Source organism: Apium graveolens, chromosome 10, assembly GCF_009905375.1.
Source record: "Apium graveolens cultivar Ventura chromosome 10, ASM990537v1, whole genome shotgun sequence".
Taxonomy (NCBI): Eukaryota; Viridiplantae; Streptophyta; class Magnoliopsida; order Apiales; family Apiaceae; genus Apium; species Apium graveolens.
Window position 1 is genome coordinate 150,882,539 of NC_133656.1, and position 10,444 is coordinate 150,892,982.

The following is a 10,444-nucleotide window of genomic DNA, read 5'->3' on the forward strand; positions in this document are numbered from 1 at the left end:
TTTAACATTAACAAACCTCGACCCAACTGCAATTGCCACATGCTTAATCTTAAATGCAAAGACAAGAGTGTTAAAAACTGAAGCATAAGTTGAAGAAGATATAATTTTGGAGAGATCCGGGTCATAATGAGGCAAACCTAAAAATTAAACAAAAACCAAGTCAAAACAACAAGTAAAAGCAATCAGGGTCAAAATCAATAGGAAATATCAACTCATATCCAAAATCATATGAAGTTTTATGATTCAAAAAAGTATACTGGGCAGTTGATACCCGAGACATCCACTAAAATCTTTAACATGCTTGAGGGCTTGACCGTCAAGGATAGCCGTGCAAATTCTAGTGACAATACCCTCTAGGGTAAAGTATGGGAGATACTCTAAGTCCAGCCCTTTCAACATTATAATTTCCCCATTCTAGTGCTTCAAAGAAGACTGGTGCATAACCGACTTTGGAATACTCTGACCATACCCACATTTAGCAGCTCGGAACCTAAGTTCATCAAATGGTTTCTGGGTTGACTTCACCAAGTAGAAGAGCTAGTGAAACAATTTCTAAGTCGGTTGATACCCGGATTTATTGCAGTAAGCAATGAACCAGGTAATTGACTTGATTCCATTATGAGTAACCTGCATCAGAGAGATCTTATAGACATGTTTTCCAAGATGCTTCACAAACATATAACAGTGAGGGTTCCACCCAAACCTCAAGTGCTCCATCCAAACCGGGATAAAGCCATCAGCTGGCCGATGATAGATCCTTTCATACGGTTCCGGCCACCTCCATTCGATATCAGGGATTAGATGAAACACAGCCCGAACAACCTTATCCACCTCAGCTAGATCAGCCTCAACAAATGAATCTTTTAAGGCATAATGATCATTACCTATAGTCATCTCGATGAATACTCTCTCCAATGCAGCTTCATCTTATACCCCTGGATGGCCATCAGGCTATTTTTCATATTTAATATCACAATAGTACATTGCATTGCTGACACCTCGGGCCTTCTTTACAAAATGATACTTAAAATCAAGCAAGTAACCATCCGGGGTAAAAGGAATAGACCTATCTGGGAGCTCCTTTACCCGAAGCCTACTAATAACTTCATTGGAAGTCGTAGCCGATTTTACCATTTTAACCTGGAAAACGTTCCTTTCTGTAGAGTCCAGATTGCTCTCTTGACTAAAAGAACCGGTTAACAAGACAGATAACTTTTGGCATGAGCCTTGATCCGGACCATATACCTATTAAGATCAATGAGAGTTATTCTAGATTCTTATAGTTTTCATGATATTAATAGTGGTCCGGATCCGGCACGTTATGTTAGTTCTCTCATAACCCGCCAATCCGGACCGGTAATGCAAGGCTAACCCGTCTATACATCACTAGTCCAGACTAGCATTATCCTGATTAACCTATAACTACCCATGAAAAGATAAGCCCAACCACAAAAATAAGCAATCCATACCCGGGAACCCCGCACATAACCAACCCGAATTCATGACACCTTGAACCCGACACCCTCTCAAAACCCTAACCCAAAAACACTTTATTGAGAGAATTAAAGAGCCAAACATAGAAAAACAACTTATACATACATACATTTTCAATTATGAACATATAGATCACCAAAAGAAAATCCAGAAAAATCGAACCCAAAATCTAATAAAAATACCCAAATTTGTACAAATCTAAACCCAAAAAGCCCAAAACAAAACAAAAATGCAAGCATATTTTGAAAGCAATAACACAATAGACATTTTCAATTAAATCCTTCTAATCTAGAATGAACAAGTTCTAGCATGCAAAAATTGAAGGCAAAATAAACAAAGAGAGGAAAAAAGAGGCATGCAAGTTTGGTAGCAGAAGTGGAAGAGCGAGAATAATGGAGAAAAGCAACAGCGGAACAACCTTCAATCCTTGGTCTTGTTAGAAAATCAGACATCAAAAGGGGGATTTGTTTTTACTGTTTTATTTTGGTAAAAATAAAGAGTGAAATGAAAGGGGGTACAACCTTTTATAGCCAAAGAGGGAGTGGAACCATCAATATGATATGGCAACCCCTGGTTGGCTATTGTACCAGTTATAAAAATAAAAATATACACAAAAATGTATACATACACAGTAATTATTTCCAATAATTACTTCCACGGCTGGGGGTGCATTTTTAGTGGAGAATTAACCCCCAATTATTCAAATTAAAAGGGGGAAAACATTACAACTTCCTTTATTTTTTGAAATCCAAAGCCACAATTAGGATTATCATCTACACCATCAATTCGGGTTGGTCTCTGTTGAGTGGCATTTATGACACTTTATAATGCTCTAATAAGCTTTGGATTGGTGCATTTGTACTCAAGTTGTTAAGTATTTTAACGTGTTTTCTAGTGTTTCTGTATTTTAGGCATTAATCTGTGAATCATGTGAATTAGCATTGTTTTGGTGCTAATATGGTGTCTAGGTGGTGTTGGAATAAAAGCTCGTTGAAGCCGGCTCGAAGCTGTAGGATAAAGAAAAAGAAAAGAAGTTATTTCTAGCAGAAGCCCAGCGCACCCGCGCTAAACAAGCGTGCGGCTGCGCAGTGTCGGGATGATAAAATCCTGATTCTATTACAATTCTTTATTCTGGACTCCAGGGTTGATTGGACTGCTATATATTGATAACTCAAGATGTTTTTTTAATGAGGAGACTTACCAGAGCACAAGGAAAAGACGACAAGAGACCTATAGCACAATTCAGCAAAGGCGAAGATGATCTAGTTTATTCTTGTGAATATTTGTTTTGAGTTGTAATCTTGGATGCTCGTTTCTTGTTTTGTTGAATATATACTCTTGTTTGTACTTGGTTTTAATTATTCATTATAAAGAATACGTTTTATATACCATGCTTTCCTCGGAACCCACGTTGATGATGAGTCCGGTTATGGGCTAATCGTTATCGTGGGGTTTTAACGGATTTATTTATGGATTTCTTTAGTTAAATTGTTTGATACCTTAGTATGTGGTGATTGTATGATATCCTAGTATTGGTTGTGCGTATTCGTCTTGTGAGCATCGCGAACTTATAAGATAGTGTGTTAATTCTTAATGAAGCGAAAGTGAATTTAAGGATTTAGAACTTGTCATGCTAGCATAGGTTCATGTATTGTCATGCATCATTTGTAGGTAATTTCAACCATCTTACTTGCCCTATGTAATCAAGATAGATAACTTGTGCCTAAACCGTTATGTTGTCAAATTCTATAGACATATAGGGACTCAATATAATTGGTGTCTATTCAGCTTTTATCTATTTTGTGGATGTCTGGTAATATGGTACTCGTGCAACAAAAGTTGGCGTTTATCAGTTTCGTGTTATCTGATTAGTATCATCACCATTGCATGCTAAGGTTAAGAATAATAAGGCTATTGAATGAAGTATTTAATGAAGTTAGAATCCCATGTTTGTCATAATTATTAATTCCATCAATCTTATTCTCGTAGTTAAAATTATTAGTTTAATTCTTAGTTGTAAACAACCTCACTTTGTTATTGTCTTAGCATTGAATAATAACCATACATTGTTGATTAAGTGCGTGAATTAATTAGTTAACCAATACAGTCTATATGGGAACAAACTAGAAAAGATTCTATACTACTTGCGAACTCGTATACTTGCGTGTATTATTAGCGCGTGTTTAGCGACTAACAAGTTTTTGGCGCCGTTGTCGAGGACTGCAGTGTTAATTGATAGTTTATGTGCTTTCGATCAGTGGTCGTTAAAGTTCATTGATTCGGACATTGACACTTATCTGTTTCCTTGTCTTATTTCAGGTACTCTAGCGAGGGTGTATGCATACGCGTTCGCGTACTCGTAAGAGAACACTGGATAAAGTCGAGGAAGAAGTTGTGATAGTTCGTAAGGAAGTTTTTGAGGAAGAAAAGAAGGTAGAAGAATAAGAGAAATCGAAGAACCAGTTGTAGTAGCGATGGGAGATCAAGCATAAAATCTGAAGGCTTTGATGGACTATTCTCAGCCGAAGATTAATGACATTCAGTCAAGCATCATCAGACCGGCCATCAGGGCTAACACTTTTGAGATCAAGTCAAGCACGATTCACATGATACATAACTCAGTTCCGTTTCGGGGTTCTCCTACTGAAGACCCCAACATACACATCAGGGATTTCATCGAGATCTGTGACACTTTCAAATTCAATGATATGACTGAAGATGCTATCAAGCTACGCCTGTTCCCATTCACTCTAAGGGACAAAGCTAAGTGCTGGTTACACTCTCTGCTAGCAGGATCTATCACCACTTGGGAGGATTCTGCGCAAAAGTTTCTCACTAAATTCTTCCCCATGGCGAAGACTGCTGCAATCAGGAATGCTCTTACCCAGTTTGCTCAGCAAAAAGGGGAATCTCTATGTGAGGCTTGGGATCGATATAAGGAGATGCTAAGGAAGTGCCCACACTATGGCATGCCTGATTGGATGATTATTAATTGCTTCTACAATGGATTGGGTGCTACTTCTAGACCCATGCTTGACGCGGCAGCAGGAGGAGCCTTGTGGGCTAAGAGTTACGATGAAGCTTATGAACTTATTGAACTGATGGATGCTAATGAGTACCAGAATCCTTCCCAGAGACTGACTCAGGGGAAAGTCGCAGGAATTCTGTAGTTGGACGCAGCTACTGCTATCGCTGCCCAACTTAAGGCTTTGACGATGAAGGTGGACACTTTGGCTAATTATGGATAAATCAAATCGCAAGTGTCTGTGAGGTTTGTGCTGGTGCCCATGAGACTGATCAATGCGCAATTTCTAGTGAATCAGCTCAATTCGTTAGCAACTTCCAGCGATCGCAGCAACCAGTGCCAGCCACCTATCATCCCAACAACCGCAATCATCCTAATGCTCAGAATGCGGTTCAACATCCTCATCAGCAGTACCCAGCTAAACAGTACAACCCCCCTGGTTTTCAGCAACCATAGTATGCACCGAGACAGCAACTTCAGCTGCAACAAGCCAATTAAAAATCTGAATTAGAGGAGTTGAAGCTTGCGTGCAAGAGCAAGCTATTTCTATCAAGACCATGGAAAATCAAATTGGGCAAATTGCCAATGCCTTGCTAAATCGCCAGCCTGGTACATTACCTAGTGACACGGAAGTGCCAGGAAAGAGGGAAGCTAAGGAGCAGGTAAAGGTAATCACTTTAAGGTTTGGAAAGGTTGCGAATCCCAAACAAACTCAAGAGTTGACTGAAGAAGTTGGTGCTGAGAAAGAAGTAGTGTAGCAGGACAAAGAAGTGGAACCAAGGAATACTACTGTTGAGCACACTCCGCCTGAGGGTAATACAGGGGAGAAATAGATCTATCCTCCACCGCCTATTCCCAAGCAGCTGCAGAAGAAAAAGATGGACAAGCAATTCGAGAAGTTTCTAGAGGTGTTCAAGAAACTTCATATCAGCATACCTTTTACCGAGGCTCTTGAGCAGATGCCTAGTTAAGCAAATTTTATGAAAGGTATTCTCTCTCGAAAGGTGAAGCTAGATGATTTAGAGACAGTCGCTCTCACGGAGGAATACAGTGTTGTGCTGCAACAGAAGTTGCCTCCGAAGCTTAAAGATCCAGGAAGCTTCACTATTCCATGTACTATTGGAAAAGTGTCTTTTGACAGATGCTTATGTGACTTAGGAGCTAGCATCAATCTGATGCCTTTGTCAATTTTCAAGCAGTTGGATTTACCTGATCCCAAATGAACTTATATGACCTTGCAGTTGGCTGGCCGTTCTATTACATATCTATGAGGTATTGTGGAGGATGTCTTGGTCAAGGTTGATAAAATCATTTTCCTGCTGATTTCATAATTCTTGATTTCGAGGAGGATAAGAAGATTCCCATAATCTTGGGAAGATCTTTCCTGGCGACTGGATGAACCTTGATAGATGTGCAGAAGGGTGAGCTTACCATGTGAGTTCTGGATCAGGATGTCACTTTTAATGTGTTCAATGCTATGAAATTACCTATTGACAATGAGGAGTGCTTAAAAGTGGAGTTGGTCGATTCGGTGGTCATATCGGAACTTGATCAATTTCTAAGGTCTAATGCTTTAGAAAAAGCCTTATTGGGGAATTCAGATAGTGAAGATGACGAAGGGGGAGAACAATTGCAATATTTGAATGCTTCTCCCTGGAAAAGGAAAATTGATATGCCTTTTGAATCTCTTGGTATGGAGGAATTGAACAAAGCTCCTAAACGCCTCAAGCCGTCTATTGAGGAAGCTCCCACTCTTGAGCTTAAGCCTTTACCTGAACATTTGAGGTATGCATTTATAGGTGATGCATCTACTCTGCCTGTTATTATTTCATCTGACCTTTTAGGTAGTGATGAGGAAAAGCTTTTGAGGATTCTAAGAGAGTTCAAGTCGGCAATCGGAATGGACTATAGCAGATATCAAGAGAATCAGCCCTTCTTACTGTATGCATAAAATTCTGCTAGAGGAAGGTAGCAAACCTACGGTCGAGCAGCAAAGAAGACTTAATCTTATTATGAAGGAAGTAGTGAAGAAAGAAATTCTTAAGTGGTTAGATGCAGGGATCATCTACCCTATCTCTGACAATTCATGGGTAAGCCCGGTTCAATGTGTGCCAAAGAAATGTGGAATTACTATAGTAGCAAATGAGAAGAATGAGCTTATTCCTACAAGGACAGTCACGGGGTGGAGATTTTGGATGGACTACAGGAAGCTAAACAAATCTACTAGGAAGAATCACTTTCCTTTGCCCTTCATTGATTAGATGCTGACAGGTTGGCCGGTCATGAGTACTATTATCTTCTGGATGGATATTCGGGTTACAATCAGATTTGTATCACTCCAGAAGATCAGGAGAAAACTACCTTCACTTGTCCATTTAGTACTTTCGCCTTCAGACGAGTTTCTTTTGGTCTGTGTGGTGCGCCAACCATATTTCAGAGATGTATGATGGCCATCTTTTCTGACATGATTGTCCAGAATGTGGAGGTGTTCATGGATGACTTCTCAGTCTTTGGCGATTCTTTTGATGAATGCCTGCAAAATCTGGGACATGTTCTCAAAAGGTGTGTTGAGACCAATCTGGTTCTCAATTGGGAGAAATGTCACTTTATGGTCCATCAGGGCATTATTCTCGGGCACAAGATTTCTAGTAAAGGTCTAGAGGTGGACAAGGCCAAGGTGGGGGTCATTGAGAATCTTCCTCCACCTATTTCTGTTAAGGGAATTCGTAGTTTTCTTGGTCATGCGGGTTTTTACAGGCGTTTCATCAAAGACTTCTCAAAATTTTCAAAGCCTTTGTGCAGTCTGTTAGAAAAAGATGTTCCTTTCAAGTTTGATGATGAGTGCCTTGCAGCTTTTGAGACATTGAAGAAGAGTTTAATCACTACACCGGTTATAACTACACCTGATTGGAATGGGCCTTTTGAGATGATGTGCGATGCAAGTGACTATGCAGTTGGAGCAGTTCTTGGGAAAAGGAAGAACAACATATTTCATGTGGTCTACTATGCTAGTAAGACCCTAAATGGTGCCCAACTGAATTATACTACTACGGAGAAAGAGCTTTTGGCTATTGTCTATGGTTTTGAGAAATTTTGATCTTATCTACTTGGGACTAAGGTGACAGTTTTCAACGATCACTCCACAATTCCGTATCTCGTCTCAAAAAAGGACTCGAAGCCTAGATTGATTAGATGGGTTCTTTTGCTCCAAGAATTTGAACTAGAGATCAAGGACAGAAAAGGAACTGAAAATCAAGTCGCTGACCATCTCTCGCGTTTAGAAAATCCTAATGCTACTTTATTGGAAAAGACATTGATACATGAGTCTTTTCCCGATGAGCAACTATTTGGAGTGCAAGAAGAAGAACCGTGGTTTGCAGACATTGTGAACTACCTGATGAGTAATATCATGCCTCCCGACTTATCTTATGCTCAGAGGAAGAAGTTTCTATATTAGGTGAAGTGGTATATGTGGGATGAGCCGTTTCTGTTTTGCCAAAGAGCTGACCAAATCATCACGAGATGTATTCCTTACAGTGAAATGGGGGGGGGGGGATCTTGTGAGATTGCCATTCAACGGCTTATGGAGGTCATTATTGTAACACCCCCAAATCCGGGGTCGGGGATTCAGGTTGTCACGAGTTCCATTTCCCTTATCAATACTTAATCTTAACAGTCAACCAACTACTGCGTACTGTGACCCCACAATATACACACACCACAAGTTATAGTCTCAGAGATGAATACCAAAAATAACACAAGTCATTTTATTCCACAATTATAAGTCATTACACCTCAAAAGGGTTTCTGAATAAATTTACATATTCTTTGCCATTATTACAATTCATAATATACATAAGTCTGGTACATCAATAGTTGGAAGCCTAGCCTATTGGTAGTCCTACCTCATCTACGGCGGCATCAACGCCTACAGGAAACTGCGAAACGTTTCCTATCCGCTCGCGAATTGGGAGCTTGATCCTGTTCATCTTGTCTATCTGTTGTTGTGTGATGAAAGAAGAAAGCAAGGGTGAGCAACAAGCCCACCAAAATAATATGTATAATAATTAACAATATATGAGCATTCTCATAGTACTCAAGAAAGTCTTGTTTAAGAAGAAATGAACCAAATTTATATCTTAACGCGACCAAGTCGCAAAATATTCAGTATATACATACATATATACTTTTCACAATCTTTGAAATCCTCTGACATGTATAATATACACAGAGTTCCAGTTTATAACTGTATAAAAATATCGTTGCAAGGTGATCTCATATATCTAACCTTGTCTCGATGCTTTTCTGAAAATCTTTGATATGCATAAGATAATCATTTACTAGATATAAGTTTAAAAGATGAAGTTACAAGATACTCCAATATACTTATATCTTTTCTGAATACTACTTGAACTACCACCGTTCAAGTTATAATTAGTTTCAAAAGTTCATCACACTGATGAGACTACAAGATAAGACTTGAATAGATTCAATCTTTGAAATATCATTATAAATAATGAAGTTACGAGATACTTCATTAAGTCTTGATATATATATACACACCTATATATATATACATTTCATACACTCCTTGAAAACCTCTGTTATGAAAATTATAAACAGAGTTGTAATATCCAATGAATTTGAAAAGGAGAAAACCTTGGCATAAACCTGATATCTTGCTGATCAGGAAAAGATACCAATAAGTAACCTTTTCTACTAGTAGATGGACGAATTCCCCACTGGTCATCACCCTGGCCGTAATAGGACCTTATGCTGGACTGCCACTCAACCACTTACGCATTTGATGGACTCCGACTGAGCCACTTACACTTTCATGGACGCCCACTGAGCCCATGTTGCTTATGCCGACTCAATAGATGGATTTACTTCCCGAACGATGGGCAAGTAATCAAGATGTTTTCTCAAAACAGCAACCTCTTTGCGAATGTAAAATACATCACTGAGCCGGATCCCTCAGGTTTTGAGCTAGTATTTAAATCCCCTTCGAAAGGAAGATCTTAAATATAAAAATGAGTTTTGGGATCCGCTCTAACTTTTAAAAATCATTTTGAAGACTCGAAAACATTTTTAAGAATGTTTGGAGTAATGCTGATTTAATGAAATAAATCAGTCCCAATATATTAGAAAATGTCTGAATATTATTATTTAAATAATATTCCCAAAAGGATAATCTCTATATAAACAATTTGAAGTAGAAGTTTTAAAACTCATACTTGAAATGAATATTAAATAACCAAAGATATACTTATACGAAAGTACTATCTTTATTTGAATAATCGAAAATAAGTTTGATTATCGAAATATTATTCTTTAATAAAATAAAGAATAATATTTAGTAAATAAGCGGAGTCATAAGTCCTCAAATGAATATTCAAAAATAATATTCATTAAATAAAATAACGGAGTCATAAATCCTCGAATGAATATTCAAAAATAATATTCATTAAATAAAATAACGGAGTCATAAATCCTCGAATGAATATTCAAAATAATATTCATTAAATAAATAAAATAAAGTTATCGAATAAATCTTATTCGATTAATAGTTTTGAAAACTATATCAATATATATATATAAATATATATATATATTATACTCGGGAACATCGACTCCCGGTTTAGAAAAATGTTCACCTTTGGGTCCCCTATACTAAGGGTATACGCAACTACTGCTTATCTCTAGCATAGGTATTATGCAACTATAAGCATTGAAATCAACAGATAGATAACCAGATTACGAAACAGACATGCATATATATACCATCTCAGCATGCTTCAATATATCGCAAAATTTGCTAATTAACCAACATGCATCTATCACAAGATAATGCATATACATATATACATCACCACAACAGTATAACAGGTAGAAAACTTGCTTGAGTGCTCCCGGATAGACTTA

The 10,444-nt window shown here is 38.1% G+C and overlaps 1 non-coding gene across 1 annotated transcript; it reads right to left on the minus strand.

Annotated features, from left to right (window-relative positions):
- Positions 1 to 4,358: 4,358 nt before the first annotated feature.
- LOC141694930 (small nucleolar RNA R71) lies at positions 4,359 to 4,465 on the minus strand. The gene has a single exon (XR_012564209.1). It is a non-coding gene; the product is annotated as a small nucleolar RNA R71 (small nucleolar RNA).
- Positions 4,466 to 10,444: the final 5,979 nt, after the last annotated feature.